The 24,163-nt window shown below is 37.4% G+C and overlaps 1 protein-coding gene and 1 long non-coding RNA gene across 2 annotated transcripts in view; one reads left to right on the top strand and one right to left on the bottom strand.

The window, feature by feature from the left end:
• LOC5578520 (polypyrimidine tract-binding protein 2) overlaps positions 1-5,324 on the bottom strand; it is a 1,002,030-nt gene extending 996,706 nt beyond the window's left edge. The window contains exon 1 of the mRNA XM_021857613.1: positions 4,878-5,324. The gene's annotated coding sequence lies outside the window, so the exon portion shown is untranslated. The remainder of the gene's footprint in view (positions 1-4,877) is intronic.
• Positions 5,325-20,775: 15,451 nt separating this feature from the next.
• Positions 20,776-21,426, top strand: LOC110681554. Its single transcript, XR_002503259.1, has 2 exons — positions 20,776-20,999; positions 21,064-21,426. It is a non-coding gene; the product is annotated as an uncharacterized LOC110681554 (long non-coding RNA).
• The last annotated feature ends 2,737 nt before the right edge of the window (positions 21,427-24,163 follow it).

Here is a 24,163-nt window from a genome sequence, read left to right as displayed (position 1 = left end):
GAAATGTCATTTCAAATGTAGCTGGCTATATAAATTTATTTTATCAATTCTGTCAAAGAAATTTCCATTTTTCTTGTACGGAAAAACATCCCGAGCAGGCGAAAAAAGCTTAGCAATAGAAAATATAATATGGATAGCTAAAAGTGATACTAACTTGATGGATATATGTTATAAAATATCTGGAAATGATATCTAAAACAAACTAATAGAACAAAATTGACATGTCATATTTAGATTCTGCAAGATTTTACCAATAGCTGCCATCTATTCATTAGATCTGCGTACATCAAATTTTTCATAGGTTTAGAAGTTCCAGGAACAAAATTTTGATATTGTCTTCAGATATTTTATCTCTTATGTCAATCAAGTCAATATCACGCTTTGTTTTTCAGTACTTTGCTCCTACTCGGAATACTTAGCTTGAATGTTTATTGTTGTTTTTCACAATAATTCTGCATTTCTGGAGACTGACCATGTTTATTTTCTGAACAGCTATTTCAAAAGTTTTAAGAAAGCATAATTCATGAGCTTTGAAATGTATTCGGAACTCAATTTCGGATATTTTGTCCATTTTATGAAATTTAGCTATAGTGTGATCGCTTTTACAAAACTTATTTATTGCTGAACAATGTGTTTGTTAATCGTCATTTTGGCCTCTATTGGATCAACTGTTCTTATAATATACTGAAGCTAAATTAGGATTTTATAGGATACTTATTCAGCTCTTATTCATGCTTATGTTAAACATGTGGGAATAGCTGAAGTGCGACGCAAGTAAAACGTTAGTTCGTCTTCTGAATATCCTTTTATACATATACATTTGTTTAGTGGAATATTGGCTTTTTAATTGGGGGAAACATGTCTTGTTCAGCTCATTTGACTTGACTTGACAGCTTGACTAATCGAATGAGAATCTTTGGAAACGTTTAAAAAGTGGCGATTCAACTTTTGTTCATTCTAATGCATAACGTTGAACATTGATCTAAGTTTGTGTTAAAAAAGCACCTTCTCAGCTCTTTATAGAGCAAATTTTTTATTCAGCTGCCATTACCATTATTGAACAATAATTAAACATGCATGCTTGTTTGTGGCTCTGAATTGTTAGTTGGGTATGATGCACACGGCCTCTTTAGATACCGTCCGGTATGCACTTGCTACTCTTAAGCACATTATCTTGTACGTGCTTTCCAACCGCTTTAGGTTTCTGCTCGTTCTAAGCGCTTTTGACCAGATTGGTCCTCCATACCACCTTAGTATGGATAGCGCCACGCTGACCAGGAGCTTGCGTTTGCTAGCAATTACAGCAGAACTGTTAGACATTATCCTCAATAGCGGCATATTCAGCTTGTGATGCTTCCATGGCTCTCTAACTATAATTTCATTAAGACACACAATATTGTCAGATAAATAATCCACCAAATAAAGAGATAAAGAAATTCAACGTGGATCGCGAAGCTGAGCTTGTCATCGATCATTACCCCAAGATGCCGAAGGGATCGCTTGGACTCTATGGTGCAGTCATCTACCGAGATAAGCACCCGTTGCTCGGACTTGCGGTTGTTGACCAACACCACCTCAGTCTTGTGACGGGCCAGTCCTAGTTTACTAGACTTCATCCATTCATCAAATACGGAAATAGAGTGCGCTGCTATCAACTCTACTGCTTCCATCGATTCGTTATAGACCACTAGGGTGATATCATCGGCGAAGCCAACAATCTTAAAACCCGTCGGAAGGGGCAGCCTCAGTACTCCATCGTACATCGCATTCCATAACATCGGGCCCAGGATTGAACGTTGAGGTACCCCCGCAATAACTCGAACGCTTTTCTGCCCCTCCTCTGTGTCATACAGTAGAATCCTACCATCAAAATAGCTTTCTAGAAGCTTACACAACAGCACCGGTACCATGAGGCGGTGAAGTGCGTGGGCTATCGCTTCCCAGCTTACGCTGTTGAACGCATTCTTCACATCCAGAGTGGCAACCGCGCAGTAACGGATACCGCTCGTTTCAAGCTCGATTGCCACCTCAGCTGTCTGAACGACCAACAGAGTAGATTTAACTTTCCTGAATCCAAACTGGTTGTTGGACAAGCCGTTCGCACCTTCCGTATAGGTCTATACGCCAACGGGTAACCTGGTGGTTTCCCCGCCTTTGGTAGTAGCACCAATTTCTGTCGCTTCCATACATCCGGGTAGATTTCTTGTTCAATGAAGCGTTGCATCGTGGTTCTGAACATGTCCGGATCCGCGTTCACTGCCGCGTTTAAGGCAACATTTGGGATACCATTGGGTCCCGACTCCTTGTTTAAAGCGAATGATTTCACGACTTTTGCCAGCTCTTTGTTCGTCACCCTCACCGCTCCTTCTCCTTCGTCTGCCGCATACGGCGCTGGGGGCCATGGGCTTGTGGGATGATGCGGAAAGAGTACATCGATTATCGATCGTAGCAACTCGGGCGACTTCTCTGGAGGCGCTATGGCACCTTTGGTCGTTCCATTGCCACTCTGTAGGCGTCACCCCATGGAATCGAGTTGGCGCTATGGCATAGACTATCAAAGCATACCCATTTTCGACTCTTGATTTCTTTCTAGAGAGCTAACTTTGCCTCTCTGAATACTTCACTGTGTTCTTCTTTTTGTGCTTCTGTGCGTGCTCGAAGATTTGTAATTGATTCGTACCACCAGTACATCGGCAGCCTGTTATCTCTAGGAGGGGCTTTTCTCGGCATGGAAGTACCATAAGCTCCCAATATCATAGCAACTAGCTCTTCACCGTTTAGGTCCAGGGTGTTCCGTTCGCGCCACAGGGCTTCAGTGAATACTTCGTGAAGCGCGCTGTTTTCCAACCTCGGACTTGGGAGTTACATCGCACTGCCCTCCGCCCGCCTGGTATTATACTATAGCGAATCGTTGATGATCGCTATGAGTATAACCGTCATCAACGCGCCAGTTCATGGTACCTAAAAGGTTAGGACTACAATACGTCACGTCTATAATCGATTCCGCACCATTTCTGCGGAAGGTACTCTCTGTACCCTCTGTACTTTACATTTAATGCGGCCAGGGATTCCAACAATAGCTGGCCTCTTTGATGGGTGCAGCGGCTATCGCAAACCGTCATTTGAGCTAGAGACTACTTCTTGGATTAGGTATCGTCCTGTCGTCCCTATAGCTGCTAGCTGTTGACACCTATCCGCCATCCAGTTCCCGTTGTTGGCTGGTACGCGGTATGGGTCCGATAGTAACACCACGTCAGTGTTGGTTTCCGAGAGGTTTAAATTTAACTGTGTTACTTCCGTTTTGGCTGCTTTGATACTCCGCCTGTGCCCGGACATTTGGGTCCGTCCGTTAAGTGTCCGTTGTCTGCTGTGTCGACACATATTAGGCACTTCTTCTTCTTCACAGCCTGCTTCTCAGCTTAGTGTTCTTATGGAGCACTTCCACAGTTATTAACTGAGAGCTTACTATGCCAATGACCATTTTTGCATGCGTATTTCGTGTGGCAGGTACAAAGATACTCTATGCCCTGGGAAGTAGAGAAAATTTCCAATCCGAAAAGATCCTCGACCATTGGGATTCGAACCTACGACCCTCAGCTTGGTCTTGCTGAATAGCTGCGCGTTTACCGCTACGGCTATCTGGGTCCCACATACACGTACTTCCTTATCAAGGTTCGAAACTACCCTCAACCACATCACTATCGATTGTACAACGGTTTTGATTTCGGTGTTTAACCAAATTCTAACTATCCGTTCAAGCGTTAATAAAACCGCCATCCAACTTCTGGCAACCCTATCGCAGCCACCCGCATGGCACCATCACCGAGAGCCCCCTCTGTCAAAGTGAAAGCTTTGTGCAAACAAAAACAACCCCATCGCAGCATTGGGGTCGTCCTCGTCTCTTGTTTTCCCAACATCAAAAGCGTTGAGAGCAAAAAGCAGCCAGCCAGTCAGCCAGCTTCCACACTATACCCTTATCTTTAGGGGAAAATGATTTAGAATACTTAGCTGGTCTCGTTCAGCGGTAAATAGAACTTTTAGTGATATTTTTCGAACATAGTAGAATTTATATTGATTACATGAGAGAGTTGACTGTACTAACAATGGAGTGACTTTGAGTATTTCCTACCCGTTGAGAACTGTAACATTTTTTTTGCAATTTCTCATCGTAATAGGCTGTTTTTCATCAGGTAAATATGTCATGTAACGACCTACTTTTCTGAGTTATGAAGTTCGCAATAATCATTACACAAATTAAATCGGTTGCATAATGGTTATTACTCAACTGGTTTGAGTTTCGTAATGAATCATTACACAAAAATTTGCGGAAATTGTAAAATAATGGTAAATGCAACCTCAACGATTTCTGTCTTCTACAAAATTACAAAAAAACGATGCAGAACTCGATTTTTACAGTATTTGTTGCAATTATTCAACTGGGCAAGACTCGTTAGATAACTGTTCGACTTGTGCTGTAATAAACCTCATTCTGCAACTTGTTGCGTAAGCTACTATTATTTTCATTAAAAAGTAAACCAGGCCATTTCACCCCATGAGCGCATTTTTTACCACTTTGCCCTACCCTTTCTCTACAACGACGGCAACGACTTTGCTACGTTTTGCTCATGATGATGAAAAGTGAATCTTCAAAGGTGGAAAATCATTCACCAACACATTGATGCATGATCTGAAAGGGGTGCCTGCTGTCTTCCCTCACATGGTTTCCACACTAGTTCCATCCGGATTGCGAGGAACATTAATTATGAACCTGAGACTGACCGATTAAATCATATCCGGGGGCCAAACCACGATCATTAATAATGCACCGTAAATGCTCGAACAAAGCTAAGGCTAAAGCTACCTGGCCAGGTACTTACCAATACAGACACGCACCCAAGGGTTCCGTATTCCGAGCGAACCTCTTATTTCGTCCTCCCTGCAGGATGAATGTGACTTTTCGCGAAACTAACTTCTTTCCCTCGCTGGTTCCCCGTCAAGTTTCTTCTTCCCACGGAACTCACTAAAGGGCTGACTGTTGCGCGTTTTTCTTGTTGCTTTCCTTGCACTTGCTGCACTCACACTTTTTCACACTGCTCGGAAAACCACCAGAAAGGAATCCGATTCGATAAGGAAGGATTTTTCACTTCTGGAACTCACTGAAGAACGGGTTCTTCTCCAAATTTTTCACCGAAACTGTACTCAAAAGCACACTTTGATTGTACAAACTGTCAGAACGGATAGGTTAGGGATTATGCGGAGCCTACTCGGATTATAAAACACGACACGCTCTGGAATTGGGGCTCGCTTGCTTCGATAACTGTGGACAAACCTGGTGGAAAGGCGGAAAACAAATTTGAGGGGTGGTTAGGGGGGAGGCAAAATGTCGCCGCTTGTTGCTTGTGTCAAAAGATTTCCGCTTTTTCCGCACGCTCACTAACACAGAGGCAACGCTCGCGCGCAGGAAGTTTTCCCTCTTTTATGGTCGCCGCAGCCTGCCGTTATACGCTTAATTGTCCCATGTCCCACTTTTCGTCGATTATTTTGACTAACACAGGAGTAAAACTGTCGTTAAAATCTGAATTTACTTGAGCAATAAGTTTATTTATTGTGATAAGTACGACTGAAGACACCAATTTCATAACGCTAAAAACAGGCCATTTTTGGCACCCTTCCAACCCTCGTACCGCTTTTTGTATGAATATTTTTCAAATTTTGTTTGAAATGTAACATTTTTTGGACACCCACCAACCCCTTTTAGCATTATGAAATTTGTGAATGGGCCCTAAGGTGACCATCCATTCTGATTTAGCATGCCCTGCTAAACTGATTTTGAGTTGGATTTGGAGCATCCTGTTTACTAGCCCCCAATAAAAGTCAAAGTCAAAACTTTTATTATCATGAAACAAGTTTAAGTTAAGCTTATAATAAACAATCCAAGTTTTCATTTTCATATTCAATCAAGTCACTATATATGAACTCGTCACCTAAATCTCGAAGACCTACCATGCTTAAGCCTCAATATTTACTCTAATTAGAAGTACAATAAACTTTTGCAAAAGGCTAAACTCATGGCAATGAGTAAATGCAAATGCGTGGTGAGTGAAAAAAAGGCTAATTTCTTTTGATTGAAGTTGATAAACTTGAGGGATATTTCTATATAAGAGTGTAGGTAAATATATTCGTTTTAAATTTAAGTGAAAAGCATTGAGCAAAATTTAAGTATTTGTTGGAGGCTCAACAAATGTTGCAAGAGTTTCAAATGAAAATCTCTTGGAAAATTGAACCATTTATTTTTGCCGAAATTTCTAAGACTGATTGTCCTTAAGCTAAGTATGCTGTTCCGCTCAAGAAAAGTAAAATTTTCTTCGCAAGAAATGGTTAAGAAATTTCCTACAGTGAGCTCCAATTGAACTGACATTTCTTTTCAACTGCGTACTGCGATCAAAGAAAAATGCTTTTCTTGAGCATTTTCTGCAAGAAATTTCCCACGCATCGAGATAGGCGATTACTTTTCTGTTGAAGTGCATACTTCGCTTTATTATTTGTATGAATGACTTACACTAGAAAATACTAAACAAAGAACAACGTATGAATACATAGAATACATAACATGTAACAAATCTTCCAATAATTTAAAAATTGCTTGAATAGTTTAATCAAAAATCATGTTGTTGAAATAGCGAGAATTTACTAAAAAAGTACTAATTTAAGAAAAATTTCAGATGAAAAATAAAATAAAATGATAATTATTAAGAAGTTGTTTCGATTTAGTAAGTCACAAACAGTCATTGGCGTAGCTAGGATTTTTTTCTGGAGGGGGCCTAGGGGGGGCCTAGCAAATACTTGTTTTACAGAAGTAATGTCGGATTTTCACAAATTTCGTAATTTTAACAGATTTGTATCGTTTTATTTATTTGTCTCATTTCGTGGTACATCATTTATATTTGTAAATTTTAATTTTCGCTACGGAAAAGATTCATTATTGCTGTAATCTAGTTTAAAATCCTTAAGGAATTCTAATAAAAAAACTCTCAAGGAATGTCCTTTGTGATGCTTCCACGATTTTTTCAGGTATTCAACCATGTGCTTTGAAAAGATTCCTCTGTAAATTCCTACGGGAATTTCTTCATGAATTATTTTCGTACAATTCAGTGCTTTCTCCATGACTCCTCTACCAGTTTTCACTGAGTTCGCCTGGGATTCCCACAGAAAATTATTCCCGGACTTTCTGATCACCAAAAAAATTGTCGAAGAATCTCTATCGAATTGCTTAAAAATCTGTTAAAAAATTCCACCAGAAATTCGTTAGAAATTCTTTTAATATTTTCGACTGGAAGGTCCTCTACGTGCTTGTTACAATTTACTTTTTTATCAATTGTTACTCTAAGGTATCCTCCAGTTGTTCATTATTAATTTGTTAATGATTTTCAGGAATTACTGAGGATTTCTCCAAACAAAATAGTATACTAAATTCTAGAAGTCTCACCAAAAATGTCATCAATATCACCAAGCAAGGATTTATTCCACGAATTCTTCAAAGAGTTTGCCAAAAGTTTTTCCAACTTTGGTTTTGAACTTCATGCTAAAGTTCCTCTACAGGAGTGTTTGAAAAAATCCCAGAAAACATTATCCAGGCTTCCTGCAAAAAAAAATTCTTCCAGGTGTTAATCCAAGGATTCCTTGTAAAATTCCACAAGTATTTCATAAGTAATTAAAAGGAATTCGATTGGGAACATGTTTCTCAAAGAAGTTGTCCGCAGATCTATCAGCGTTTTTTCACAGATAATTATTTTTGACGTAGAAGTACGTCTCTCTTCTCTATACAGGAGTGAAATTGGAATTTCAAAACCAAGAGCGTTACGTTGGCATGAAATATTTTAAACGTTTATAACTTTTCGCTGGCTTAACGAAATTTCTTGATTAGCATCTCAATCGAAAGCCAAGACATCAAAGCTTCATGTCGTTTACTTACTGAATCCCACATACCTGTCCAAATAGTTTAATAACTGTTTTAAAAGAGAACGTTGATTTCAAGCAAATCTATAAATAGGGGTGGCTAGAGAAAATTTGACGTCATTTGCTTTTCACTCTCCGATTGGCTCGCATCTCAGCAGGCGACAGATCGGCTTGTTCTGACCGGGCGTGCTTCTCAGGCACAGACATCGATAGCGAAGGACGCCCCCGTTTGTCTTGCTTCGCTCAAATCAAACTGTCGAGCGAGCGAGAGAAGATGCCGTCCGAAGATAAAGCCATCACCGCTGCCGCCGCCAAGAAGAAGAAGAGGAAGCAGTCCACAGGAGAAATTGCGGTCGAACTGTGAACACGGTCGGGCGAGTCATTCTCGCTTTGTGCTTCACCGCTTGTTTGCGTTCACCCAGAAATCGTCATCGCCGCCGCAAATTTCATCGGCCGAGGAGCTGTTGACTCGCGCTTCAAAATTTCGACTCGTGATGAAATCATCATTGGTGGTCAAGAAGCAATCCCGTTAGGAGCAAATACCAGAAGCCCCCTGAGTTTTGCTGGTCCGAGCAGTGTTATTTATCCGTAACAACATCGAAGCTAACAAAGCCATCGGTTCTTTTCAGAGCCATCAAATTTGTGGAAAAGAGTTAAAAGAGAAATATTTGCGACTTTATTTATAACTTCTAGTATTCCTAAATCAATTTCACGGCCTCATACAAAATTTCATTTGTCGTGAATAATTTATGACTCAACCATTTGAGATTGTACTCGCGGACGCTGCTGCAGTGCTGTCGGGGTGAGTGCACAACATTTCACAACGATTGCAAAATAGAGTGGCTTTTCCAACAGCGCCTTTTATGTTCCATATTTTATGGGAACACTTTGATTAGGAAAATTATCCCATGTGACAAAATTGCGACATATTTAGAATGCTTTTGAAAAGACATTCTCATTGAACAATTGTAATAATTTTGGCACCCATGGATCAGAAATTTACCGTCATAATAAAGAAAACTATTAATTATCAATAGCTCGTATTGAATATTTAGGGAATGCCAATCATTCCAACAATTCATGTTCGACCAATTTCTCACGTATTAGTATTCTCCGCAATTTTCAAATAATTCCAAGCAAAACACATTATTGGCACATACCCATTTCCCAGATTGGTCGATCAGAAAGCGAAGAGCACAAAAGGGAGGAGCATCATCTGCTATTCCAAGGTTATAAAACATGCTGCCTTCGTTGGATTCAGTTTCATTCCATTTCCGCTTTCGAGCTGGTAAGAGCTCTTGCTTAGCGAGAAGTACCTCGCTGCTAGAAGCCTGCTGAGCTGTTAATCCAGAATCTGGTTTGTGAAATCGCTCAAGATTTCAAAATTGAGCTACGTTTCCAGATTTCAACTAAATCCCTGTGATCCGCTACCCTGTTGCTGTTGTGCACCCATGAAATATTTAGCTGGTTTGTCGAATAAACTGAGAACTTATTCACATTTTTTTCTTCTTCTTGGCATTAACGTCCTCACTGGGACAGAGCCTGCTTCTCAGCTTAGTGTTCTTATGACACTTCCACAGTTATTAACTAAAAGCTTTCTTTGCCAAAGTTTCCATTTTTGCATTCGTATATCGTGTGGCAGGTACGATTATACTCTATGCCCAGGGAAGTAAAGAAAATTTCCATTACGAAAAGATCCTGGACCGACCCGGAATCGAACCCAGACACCTTCAGCATGGCTTTGCTTTGTAGCCGCGGACTCTAACCACTCGGCTAAGGAAGGCCCCAACTTATTCGCATGCATTTGCAACTTTTTCGATTTTCCATACAAAATGACCAACTTTGGAAAGTTAGATCTCAGTTATTTATGGAAATATTTTCGAATGAAACATTCACAGAACATCAGATGTAACTTGAATTTTAACATATATTTTTGAAATTTTTTCCAATCACAAGTTTATAAGTAATAACGGTTTGACTAAACTGTAATTTTCGACGAAAAATTCAAAACTTTTTATCTTAAAATCTGATAGCCTTTCACAAAAACTGTCTCCAACAAACTTATTCATCTCGTCAAAATCTACAACGTTTCTGAAGATTCCATGAAGCTATTCCTTCAATATGTTTAGTTATGTCAACCATAAAAAATCGTCAAAAAATTCTTTTTAGTCAAACCGTTATTGCTTTTCAACGTGTGACTGGAAAAATCACTCAAAAACATATGGTAAAATTTAAGTTATGTCTGATATTCTGTTAAAATTTCATTCAAATCAGTCCATAAATAACTGAGATATAGTTTATCAAAGTTGGTCGTTTTGCATGAAAAATCAAAAGAGTTGCAGTTTTTATTTCTCAGCGAAGAATCACACCATCAACGAAAATAGCGCGAAAGCAATAACCAATCGCGTGCGAGTAGCGAACGAAGTGACGAAACAACCAAGCGAGAGCCCCACCACTCGCCATCGGTGAACGGAGCTCGAGCAAATAAAACCTCTGGTTGTTCTGTTCCCAGCTCATTCACAAATCGAACGGCATAACGAACGGATCAAGCAGCGGAGCAGCAAAGAAGAGCGCGTGAAAGCCACAGCAGTGTGCGAGTAGCGAACGGAACCAGAGAGCAAAAGCAACAACTGAAAATCATTCAGTGGACGGATTAGTAGTCAGCGCCAACCGGCGACCTGTTGGAAAGTAACGCCAGCAAAATATACACCATCTGCCTCTCCTTACCATTCATATTCTTGTACTTGATGAATTCAATGAAATGGTTTGGTTTGGCGATGGAGCAAAGAGTTATTTAGGATGATTTTACTTAACAAAGAGTTGTTGATTAATATTCCAATCAATAAGAGTTGTTTTGAAAAAGTTCACTTTTATCAGAAATTTCTGCTTTACCAAAGAGTTGTTAATGAAATTCCAGCAGCAAAGGGTCGAGTTTCTCCCCACGAATATTTCCAGCCAGGACCAGTCATGGAGGACAATCCATCCCGAGCATCACGGCCCCCGCTTCTAAAATTCTCGAGTACGGAAATTGGAAAATTAATGCATAATGCTCATCTTGTACATCCCTTGCCAAGACATCAATTTCATATAGCCTATTTCTCATATTAACGCAATAGACTAACATGTAGAAAAATTTCAGATCAATAGTTGCTTATTACAATTGGTCAGGAAACAGTTTATTGAACAGTATTTAAACTCTGTCGCAATTTTAATACATTTTCCAATATAATACTCGAGAATTTAGGAAGTGTTCCCCCATTATATGATAAATCAACGATGCTGTTAGAAATATTGCTGTTTGCGTTTGACGTGCAAATCCAGTCTAGCTGAACTTAAAATGCGGTAACACCAAGTAACCAAAGGATTCTTAGCAACCATGATGCATATCACCGCCAACCTAGCAAAGAAAATCAAATTTTGACTTCGCCTTCCTTGTTGAAAATCTTACCGCATTTGGTGTTCCCGCATTTGGTATTTGCATTTCAAATGCACACAGCAATACCATACAATGCTGAGTAGCATGATGTTATTACGGTCCGACGGCGCTGCAGTGGTAAATTCTCAAATTCATATAATTATGTGGGGTAAATTATGTGAAACAAATTATAGTATACCGCGATATTTAGATCATTATAGATAAATCAGTAAATATCATCCAATAAACCCTTTTATGAACGTATGTTGGCCCAGAAAAGGGCCGATTGAGCTTGGATGCTGTGACCACGAGTTTACCATGAGGCGAAATCTAGAAGCGCGGATCGGTCAACCTAGAAATCTTGAGCGATTTCACAGACCAGATGCTGGATTGGCAGCTTGAAGAATGACAGCTCAGCAGATTTCTAGCAGCGAGGTATTTCTCGCTGAACAAGTTCGGAGGAGCTCTTACCAGCTCGAAAGCGGAATTAGAATGAAACTGAATCCGACGAAGGAAGCATGTTTTATAACCTCAGAATAGCAGATGATGCTCCTCCCTTTTGTGCTCTTCGCTTTCTGATCGACCAATCTGGGAAATGGGTATGTGCCAATAATGAGTTGGGCTTAGAAATTGCGCAAACCACAGAACGACAAATGGTTCTTTTCAGGACTACCAAAATGAGTCCAAAAAGAGTTAACTTCTGAAAACTTCATCCGATCAATAACAACACAAAACTAGTACACTTACAAATTCATACACATGACAAATCAAATTATTAATCATCGTAGTTCTACGTCAACCCCGCGGTAATGTAATAGACATTACCCACCCCAAATTTTTTTTAGATTTCTCTAACATCAATGAGCAACATCCCGCATTCCTTCAAAACCCTCTCTAAAACCGAATTCGAACTTTCCTATAAAATTTCTAGCTAACAACGTTCAACAGTTCTTTCGAAAACTCTTCTGTGAAAATACTCAAAGATTTCCGGAGTAATTTGTTCAGGAATTTCTTAGAAAACTACAATATTGTTTCCTAAGATTCTCCCGAAAAATTCACCAGAGATTTATCCAAGTATTTTCTAGTGAATTTATTGAACCTAATATAATTCTCGACGAAAGTTCTGAAGATTTTTTTTAAGAAGTTCAAGATGAATTGCGAAATCTTAGTGAATTTTATGGAAAATTTCTTCAAAAATTCACTAAGATTTCGCAATTCATTCTTGAACTTCTTAAAAAAAAATCTCCAGAACTTTCGTCGGGAATTCTATCAGGTTCAATAAATAAGCCCAATGGTTATCTCAGGATTCTTCCATAAATATTATTGAAAAATGTATACACTATTTATTTTTTGATTCAAAAACTACTCCAGGAAATTATCAATATTTTTAGGGATTACTTTACAAATTCCTTTACGAATCACTCCATACCAGATTTCCAGGGAAACACATGTGAAAAAAAAATTAAAAGAATTTTGTTGGTAAATTTGTTGAAGCTTCATGAACATATTGAAGTAGAAAGAACCATACCTTTAGAAATTTCAAACAAACTTTTTCAAAGTGTCTATTATCGATTATTTTGTAGTACTGTAGAAGTTCAACGCGAAAATATTGCCGGTTTTTTAAAGAACATTACCAAAGATGTGTTGAGATTATATTTGTAGTGTAAGATGTTAATGAATTTAAATCTTAGGAGAAACTTTTGAATAACTTTGCAAAATTGTTGAGAAATTCCTGATGGACTTTTAAAAAACAGGAACCATACTATTAGACTTCGGTAATTTTTCAAAACTGCTATAATTTAGCTTATTTTTAAATTCTTTAAAATGATGCTTTTTGAAGTATTGAAAGCTCAAAGCGTCATGCGAAGGAAGGAGAAGCAACGAAATGTTGAAGCTGGGAGAACAAAAGATAACAATGAAAAATAATTTAAAATCTTTCCTCTAGAGGTAAATTACATGACTGTTAAACCTCTATAAAGAATTTACAAATAAAACAATTTCCTCAAGAAATTCCATCAGAATCTTTTTGAGAATTTATCCTTGAAATCTATCCTTCCTTGACCGTTGGTTTTCTAGAATCCTGCCAGAAAGCCTCTAGAAATTCTGCCCTCGTATCGCACAAAAATTCAAACCAAGAATATGGATTCTGACAATAGTTGGTAACATTATTTCAAGAGAAGTGTTTTAAGGAAGATCAATACAAATTTCTTTATGAATATCTTAATAAATCGTTTCCCTCTTCCCAGTTATTTCGGTACACGTTTCTCTACAGATTCCTTTACCGCTATGCTTATTTCGGAAGCAAAAGTTTTCCCGGGGGCTTTCAACAAATTTTCTCTGAAGATTCGAAGGCAAGAGACATTTCAAAAACATTTTTCTTCCAAATTTTTGAATAAACCTGGAAAAAGCAAAAAAAGTAGACATAGTTGGAATGGATGTCCACCAGGAGGAATTGAAGCTTTGAAATGTCCCACAATATTATTTGACTAAGTTCCAAGAGATTTGCAAAACTTCTGAGGCCACCTTTCAATATTCTTTGAGGATTTTGATTATACTTAAATTCTATTGAGAATATCGAAATGTTTTATGACGAAATTTTGCTACAAATCTGCAGAAAATCATTCAAATAATCTATGAAATAATAAGTTTTTTTTTAAATCGAGTTGAGCAACAAATTTATTCTTGCGAAAATACTTCAAACATTGAATCGAAAATAATTTATTGTTGGAATAAAACACTATGGTCGATTTTGTTACACCAGGTTGAATTTCTGCCATTTTTTTTTGGCACTCCGTGCTCGTGGCCACTACTGTGCCGGACTCAGTTGATCTGTAGCTGCTTTATCGATACAGATCTATTTTCAACTTATCTATATTTACATCTAGTTTCACTCTCTCCTACTCTTTTACTCTCACACCGAGCAGGTAGGAGAGAGCTCTGCTATTAGTGAGGCTAGCTGCCTGCGAAGAGAGTCAGTTTGTCTCAGTCACCAACTGATACTGACGGAGGATGGATGTGCTCCGTGAGGCGTCTTCTGGTGGCTGGACGGTTTTTTTTGTGCAGGGGCTGGGAATCGAACCCATGACCTTCCGCTTATGAAGCGGAAGCGTAACCTCAAGGCTACAGACCCCCCCTCAATTACTGCCAAGGTGTGTGCATTTTACTCTGTAGCAAGAGTAAGGTGTAATCACTTGGCCAAAGCGGCTAGGAGGCCATCTTTAACTTGCTGGCCGTTTTGTTTACAAACATTACTGCCTTGCCTGGATGATGCTGAAACTGAAAATAGTTGTGCTGCCATCAGTGCGGACGAAATTGTCAAAAAAGAAAGAAAGGAGTAGAGCACACAAGGAGCAGGGGCGACCAGATTGTAATAATTCTTGACAACACTGTTTCTCCAACCAATCATGAGTCAATCTCTCGACTACCTGTCTCAGATGTTTGTAAACAAAACGGCCAGCCCTTCCTCACCTACCCTGTCTGGTTTTCTCCACAAAGTGAGCATAATAGGACACCTTAGAGAATTGAACGCGCCTTGATTACTGCCATTTATCTGAAGAAAACTTGGCCATGTCGAAATTCCTTGAAGGTTAAGCCTCATTTTTCGACAAAAATTCTCGCTATGTATTGTCTAAGCAATTCCTTTAGTAATATTGTCTATTTTTTCGGACATTTTACGAGTTGAAGTTAATGTTCTTGTATTTGTAATCTTAGTAATATATATTCTTCAGTGAATTCTCATAGGGGGAATCATCATCACCGAACACATGAGAAAACACAATGCAGTGAATATGCTGCTTAATGCTCAAACAGCATTATTTGGATTATTCAGAAAAAAAAAATTTTAGAAATCAAATTTCCAGGATATTGACGCTTTTTGTACCACGGTATTTTAGCAACAGAGATGTCGAAAAAAATGCGCTTATCGCATACAGTAAGAAGCTACTTCCAACAGTAACTAATCAATCGACAGCCGGACGATTAAGCTTTCGCGCGATTCACCGAAGTCAGAACCGCCACGCTGATGTTGTGTAAGACAAGCGAGGTTTACTCTAAAATAACGTAACTACTTACAGAAGAGATGTTTGTCAATAACAAGAGCCATGTACATTGATTCAAAAGTTTTTGGTTCGTCTTATGTTGTTATTTTTTTAATTTCAATTTTTATTATTATCCAAAATTCTGGGGGGGGGCTGGATGATCCTGGAGGGGGCCAGGCCCCCCTGGCCCCCCCTGTTCCTACGCCAATGCAAACAGTTCTTCTTATTTCATAAATTGCACAAACTCAAATTGTTGTCAATGTAAAACATTCAGGATTCTGAAAATAAATCTATCGAGATCAAGTGATAATTTCATCTAGAATTCAATCAATCTATGAGTAATAATACTGACACAAAAAATATGTTAAAATCCATAGATGACCAAGATATAAAACTTATAGAAAATCCAGTTCATCATCTTCTTCTTATTCGTATTAACGTCCTCACTGGGACAGAGCCTGCTTCTCAGCTTTGTGTTCTTATGAGCACTTCCACAGTTTTTAACTGAGAGCTTCCTTTGCCAATGTTGCCATTTTCGCATTCGTATATCGTGTGGCAGGTACAATGATACTCGATGCTCAGGGAAGTCAAGGAAATTTCCATTACGAAAAGATCCTGGACCGAACCCAGACACCTTCAGTATGCCTTTGCTTTGTAGCCGCGGACTCTAACCACTCGGCTAAGGAAAACCCCAAAAATCCAGTTCAAATTTTTTTCTCAGGAATCTTTAATTTTTGAGTTTCGCAATGTTTTGAGTTACTTTCAACATAGGGTAGAGAACTACTTGGGCATCTCAATGATTCACTTTTTATTAGGCAGCACTTGAGTATGACACATGTTGTGGCCAATTTTGAGTCCGATTGTTTTTTTATGAGCCAAAAGCCAATATGAAATACGGCTGCATATAATGTTGAAAACGAATAGGAATTCCTTCAATTTTCTTCTGTGATAATACGAATTTCTTTTGATACTGTGACGTACGCGACGGATTCATGTGATAAGTCTCTTCCAAAAATTTGCCAAGTAGGTCACGCATTTTAGCGCCCTTGTTAAAGGCCAACCGCACATTATGGCACTGATAATACACATAAAAAAACAAATTGTCTCGTCATTTTAGCTGCACAACAACAATTACATCATTTAAACGTACAAAACCACTGCTGCTGCTAAAAATCGAAATCTAGCTATCGATAGAATTAGTATGACAAGTTGACAAAAATACGTCAAAAGTCTAATCGGGAATAGGCCTATTCAAAAGACGTTCCAAATCAGACGTCCGATACCTCTCGGTCATTTCACCGCACTTCTGAAGTCTGGGGAGGGAACTAAATTCGCGTCTACGAAGGTAATTACCACAGTTGACCCTATGCGTGAAGCTCCGATTATTTTACATGGCAAAGCATAGGAAGTCAATTTTCAAATGCTTCTAAAAAATTCAAAACACTTTTTAATTAAATTCTTTTAAGTGTACGGGGTTAGACTATTGATCAACTATAGAATCAGCAGCATATTGGGAAAAATATATTAAACTCAAAATTATATGCCTAAAATGTAGCCCATCAAAAGTATATCAACATATACTGAAAAGATTTTGAATAACTATTGTAGTTAATTTTATATCAGCATTTGAAATATCGCTTCCTATACCTTGCCGGGTAAAATTTTCGACGCTTCACGCATCGAGCAAACTTTTCCCAGATGGCAGCACCGTACCTTCGTACACTCGAATATTAACAAACAGCCAGGCTGCTGTCAAGCCAAAATCACAGACAAACAGACGTCACACTCTCATTATTGTCCATCGATCAACTTTTTAACGGTCGATTCAAATATATTGTAGTTGGTCAACCCACTACCCGTAGCGCTCGCATCGTTTTTGTTCGCGATTGACGTTTACACACTATCGCCATCTGTTGGTCCATTGGCCAAACACAACAATTTTAGCATTGGGCGTACATGTTCTCTCGACGAAGATTTTGATCGCGATTTGTTCTAAGTGTTACGTCTGTTTCTCTGTGCTAAAAATTTCATAAATGTGATCTGAGTATGCCTAGCGGCGTCCCACCTAAGTAATGGTGTAATGGTGTAAAGTAATGGTCACGCTAAAATATGTTATACATTTTATGTGACACAAAAACTTATTAAAACCATCTTATAAAGAAACGTTATACTTGGACTTGTTAAAGCATTTTCAAAACTTTTGTTACATATACTTCTAACTAATTTACGGTCAGAAACTATCTTATTCAGCCAATTGATTGGATTTATTGCCTGCATCAAAATGCATAGACTTATGTGAAGTATTTTAAGTGTGCACCTTGAAATTGGTTTCCTGCGAGAGAAGCAAACAAACAACGGTTGACACTGGTAGAAAATATTGTGTTCAAATTGAATGCCCGAAACAAGCTTTGTGTTGCTACTCAAAATGGTTTTCCTGGCATTTTTCTCGATCGAATCAGATTACGTTTTAAGCGGGATATTGTTGTAAAATAGATGTAATCAAATTCAATTACGTCCGATCTTAATACATTGCCTAAAATTACATCGGCCGACATGAATTATTTTGACGTTAGATAACGTTTTACGGCAACATACTGAAGTACAATTTCGAAAAACGAAAATCGCTCGCGTTACGAAAAGTGGTTTAATTTTGACTGTTAAAACATACTAACGCCCGCATAGATTTTCAAGATTTTTGCACCAATCGATTGTAAATCTTTCTACGAATCGACTCCATTAATTAAACCTATTGATTTTCATGACTAAACTATTGATAAATGGGTAAATAGAAAGGCGTGTCTTATTTTCCATTAAAAAAGCACACTTTTCTTGCTGTTATAAGGTTTTGACGTTTTGAAGTTGACAAGTACCGTAAAACGGGGTAACTTTGATAATGCGGGTAACTTTGATAATGCGAGACTCTCAACATACTAAACGAAATAACAAAGTTCCTGTTAATCTGTTAAGCAAAACGAATGCAAAAGTAAAGAGTATTAGTATGACACTTCATGTTAAAGCTATTTCCGTTGGAATCAAGTACATTTGAGGATTTATATGCAAATATGGAAAATTTATAAGATTTTAGCAATTTTGAAATGCTCTCAAACAATCTGTTCTACGATCACTATTTGATGAAGTCATAATGAATTCGTCACTTATACTAGATAGCCTAGTTATAGTAGAACTCGAATTCGATCTCAAAACTCTTAACGAATACTATTTTTACAAACTGGGACCATTTTTGTAATCTAAGTCAGAAATTTCCATATAGCGTTAAACGCCTAAAAATATGCAACGCCCTACAAATGTTCTGTAATTCATTCAATTTTGTTCGAGTGATGCTTCATTATCAAAGTTACCCCAAAACAGAAAACTGACTTTCGATTATATGAAAAATTATAAATCCATTTAGAATAAATCTTTTGGAAATCTATCAACTGGAATCGATAGTTAGGATACCAGTACTTGTTTTAAAAGTATGAATTAAAATTCTTTGAAACAGTTTGCATAAATATTCAAGTTTTCTTAGAAAAAACTATCAAAGTTACCCCGTTTTACGGTACCGTAATTTCGGGTGAAATTGATATTTTTTCATGGTTTTTCTTGTCTGTTTTAAATAAGGTAGAAAATGCCGAACAACTGAATGCAGGAAAACAAGTACGACGGTCATGTGCTAAAATTTTCTAACAAATGTGTTTTTAGTGCTAAAAATCATCCCTTAAATAAAAAATCGGGGCATCCCATTGCGGGGTGAAATTGATCACTTGTCAATGCGATTATTGTTATTTTTTAAAACGACTTCACATAATAATCGGAGGAATGAGCAATCCATCGAAAACAAGGATGGACAAGGCAACTGGGAAGCACAAAATTACCGATCGCATTTTAATTTAATCGTCTTCGGTAATCTTTCGGTGTGTTTCTGTCTAACAATGGAATGCAAACCCAGTTCGATCGAATTATTATTATTATATTAATTAATCAATTAATAGTAATAGATGGAATGTCTCTGCTTGTAACTCTTTTACGTCGAATGCATTGTTGTGGCCCTGAAAAGGGCCGTTTTGTTTGAAATTGTGCTACAATTTAATTTAAGCACTTTCTCCACGGATACGACGAGCCAGCTGGATGTCCTTCGGAATAATACTGATACGCTTGGCGGGGATCGCGCACATGTTGGTATCCTCAGACAAACCGATCAGTTAGGTTACTCGCTTCCTGCAGGACCATGACGGCGAGCTCTGGAATCGCAGATTTGCCTCTAGATTTCCCCGGATATCACGACGAAGCAGAAGAAGTTCTTTATGGTGCGGAACTTCCTCGCATATCAAAAGGAGATCATGCCAATCATCGTGACAGGCAACTTCAACATCGATTTGAGCAAAGAGGAGAACATGGAGTTCGCGGACTTCATGGAGAAGTACCTCAACCTCAAACTGGCATCGGAACCCACAAAAGCAACCAATATTAGTGGATCATGCGTGGACCTAACGTTGATTCGGAATATTTGTTTGGGGAGCAAGAGTTACCGCTCATGCTTCTTCTTCCATCGAACGATTCTATCGGTGTTGAAGTGTTAACCGAACCAACCAAATAATAACACATGTCCATAATAGGTCAGAATTGACATGCAATAAATAGTATGAAAATTGATTGGATTTTTATCAGTAGAAATCTTTCATAAGTTCGTGACGGTCTCAAGTCAGGAAATAGAAGAAGATAACTTTATCCAACGTCAACTTGGCGGTTGTATCTCGGAAACAACCCCTTACTTTTCAATCTGCTTGCAGTGAATGCTGGTGCAAAATTCTAGAGACTCCAGAGAAACATTCAGAGACTATTACGCGACTATTCTACAAGTTCCTTATGATATTTTTCTCAGATCCCGAGGAATGCTTCAGTAATTCAAGCAATTTTTCAATGAACGCTTAGAAAAATTTCTTTAGAATTTTGTCCAATAAATCCTAGAGCACTTCAACGCGTCCATAAAAAATTATTCTAGAGTATTTGAAAAAAAAAAAAAAAATCTTTCAGGGATTACCCTGAAAATAAATCCTAGCTATTATTCCAGGATTTCCACCGATTTCTTCATTTGTTCCAGACATTTTCATAAGGATTCTTTTTCAAAACTCATCCACGATTACTCTCAGGAATTGCTCCAAACATCCTTCAGGTATTGTTCGGTGAAATCTATTGTTATTTTTTCCAAGAATTCTTCGATATTTATCCAGCATTTCATCAAAATATTATTGCTGCGGTTCAAACGGCGGTTTTCTAATAATTTTTCGAATAAAATTTCCAAATCTCCATGGATTATTCAAGGTTCTACGCCAGTTAATACTATTTATTACAATTACAGTTATTCACCAATATCTACGAAGCAGATGCAGAGGACGCTCTGTCCCCAAGAAAAAGTATTTTAAAATTACTCAAGGCGCGCGGAATCACATTTTCAGTTTTGGAGCAGAAGACGATCTTGAGTTGGTGAAGTAGAAGGCAGCTGACTTCGATGAAATTATTTTTCAATTGAAAGAGAAATTCGCAAAAGAATTACTAATGAGTTTGGTGCAAACAAGTACATCGTGTCACAGGTATAGTATAACTAACCTGTGATTCAAGTTCTATTTAATAAAATATTTTAAAACCATTTCACAGGCTCACGGGTTATCGAAAGATAAGTGAATATTAGCTACTCCTCAAAACGAAAAACCAGGATATGGATTGGATCCCGAGGTAAGAAACGATGGACTACAGTTCTTTGAAAGCGATCATATTAGCAGAGCTATGTGAGGATAGAAAAATTACGTACATGTTTAAAAGATGAAATTCATGTTCAAAGACGACTACTAGTTTGTACATTAAAGAAAGCTGATATGAGGTTTAAGGAAGTAAGAACACGATAGGATTTAGTTCATTTACCCTGATACGACTGTAGTATTGTGGTATTTCATGCAATCAAGTAGGCTAGAGAAGAGTGTCAAATTAGGATGAGGAAATAAACATTATTCTGATTCTGTACTTCACTGAAGCAAGATCTGTTTTGTGATTTCTACATTGGCGACGAGTATAAAGCACAAAAGTTCGTTTAAAGTAATGATAAAAAAATTGTAAAAAAAGGGGAGGAGGAGATTAAGAAGAATAATTCTGGTGAGTCTGAAAACGAGAAGCAAACGCACCGAAAGGAGTCCCTGAGGATAACCGTTTGGCTGTGCGCAGCAGTAACTCGAGTGAGAGGAGAGTTGTGAGTATGGTTTGTTTTCCCGGTACAGTTATTCGCCGTTATGCGGTTGCAATAGTAATATAAAGTGTGCTGTTCCAATATCCCAATTTCGTCTCAAGCATAACAAGTTGATGCCTTTTCAAATTTGAAACGAGTTCTTCTGGTTCACGAAAATCTAAAGGTTAAAGAAATTAGATATAAACAACAATGCTTACTGAGGATCTTAAAAAACAGTTCATAACTTGAAAAATGATTTTTGAATTTTAATTAATATCTATCACAAATGCATATATCAATTGCAATATTCATTGGTGTTGAATTAATCTGCATTGAGTAATTATTGGTTTTAATTATAACATGATTATATAAAGAGGTAACATAAAAGAATTAGGTGTGAAAAATTACTACGGCTTTTTTATTTTGTTTGATTTATTCAGACAACATTAAATCAATCTAATTTGCTAGAAATTGTTACATATGCAACTATCACATGTTTGTTTATAACTGTTTTATTTGATGTTTTGGCATGTACGAAAACTTGACCTCATAGATATTGAATTGTTGGGAGGAATACTCGCAACCATTGATTTTGAAAAAAAAAACAATATTTTATAAGCCTTATTAGAACATTTTTAATTTTAATGAAAATTTGAATAATAAAAATTTTTATTTGGTCAGATTTACTATATTGTTATTGAATAGAAAAATGAAACAAGAGGTTTGTGCTTCAAAACAAACATTAGGATATGCAAAGTTGATAACAAGGTTATTAAACAAAAAGTTCTTTAAATTTTGTTTTTGAAAAATAATGAAGAAATATATTTACTTGCACTTAAAGTTAGATATTTATTGAAATTTTAAAACAACAACAGAAATATATAGTCTTTATGAAGAATTAATCAATGAATAACCATAAAAACCAGTACTGAAAACTGTGAAATGACCACCAATGTTTTATGTGTTTGACAATAGAACAGTGCTGTAATAAAATTAAATACAGTATTGCTGTTTTAGAGATAACTTTCCGTTTTATGGGTCAACAGAGAGTTACCGCAGCTGACTACTGATTTTCACGAAAAAATCGATGATTAACTATGATGATACTTTGGAAACCACGCCGATGACTGCTGTTTTTTTCACAATTTGTACCTTACAAGCATGCTATGATTCAATTAATGGATTAAATAATGCAATGAATTTTGCAGCTATCGCTGGACGGATAAATTTAAAAAGATCCGCAATAAGTCCAAAAACATTGTAAAAAAATGCTAATATAAGATAAATAATTTTACCATATCAAACTTAAAAATAGTAATTTTTATTTGTAACTGTTCCATGTTGAAGTTATTTAGAAGAAATGCTATGAAGCAGGAATGAATATCATTATAAATGCGTGAATAACAAACAATTGATTCCTGCATTGAAATGTTCAAGCGGTAATGTTTAATCACAGAGAACAGATGAAAAATTAAAGACCAAATAATTGTAGCACAGATAAATTGTAGTAAAAAAAAAAAAGAATGACCAGTAATGCATACACTGGCATCAGAAGGTGGTAGTGAGTACATATCACATGAGAACAAAAAGTATGCGAGCGACGCGAGTAACTATTGACTTTTAAATAAATATTTGAAGTTTTACATTAATAAAAGGGACATTCACTCGTTCAACTTAAAGTGTATTGGTCTAACATTTTGTTGAATTTTAGTTTTTAACATCTAAAACCTTGAAAATCAGACACACTATTGACCATGAGACCATACATATGTTTAATCGTGTGGATTAAAATGTAGGTTCAAGACCACGATGCAAAGCACATAAGGTATGATCTCAGTATAAAATAAGCATTTATTTAGTTGGAAATGTATTACTGGAATTGAAAATAAATATCAATTGTTGGGAAAGTATCATCCCATACTATCATTAAGATATTGAAGTAAATCCACCTGTCACTGAAGGGAATTACGGATTCCAGACGGTCATACGGAATTATAGGAGGTTCAAAGAACTTTAGTCTAATTCCTAGTAAGAAACGTAGGGAACATTGTGAATGTTCTAGTCCGTTTCTGTATCCAAATATAGGGGATAAAGTTATCCTAGTCTATTTGGAGTTGAAAAATATGACTGAATGAAGGGGATTACGAATCCTAGTCCATTCTCGTGAACGAAGGGTACCTTAGAAGGTACCAGTCCGTTGAAGACCAAAATGAAGGAGTTATACTCAGTTCATTTGGCGTAATAATAATGTATCACTTGATGAAGGAAGCCTGAAGATCTTTAGTCCATCTTAATAAGTGATAAAGAGATATGCATAGGGAACAGAAATGTTCCAGTCTGCAGTTGAAAAGACCAGATGTAGGAGATCAGTCTCAGTCCTTCTGGCAATCCAGTCTACCATGAGATGTAAGAAGTAAGTCTTCAGTCCATCTATGGTAAAGCGATAAGCAAAGGAAACAAAAAGTTTCAGTCTGCAATTTAAAAAGACCAGATGTAGGAGATCCGTCTCAGTCCTTCTGGCAGTCCAGTCTACCATGA

The sequence above is a fragment of the Aedes aegypti genome, chromosome 1, assembly GCF_002204515.2.
Source record: "Aedes aegypti strain LVP_AGWG chromosome 1, AaegL5.0 Primary Assembly, whole genome shotgun sequence".
Taxonomy (NCBI): domain Eukaryota; kingdom Metazoa; phylum Arthropoda; class Insecta; order Diptera; family Culicidae; genus Aedes; species Aedes aegypti.
This window is presented reverse-complemented; position numbering and strand designations above follow the sequence as displayed.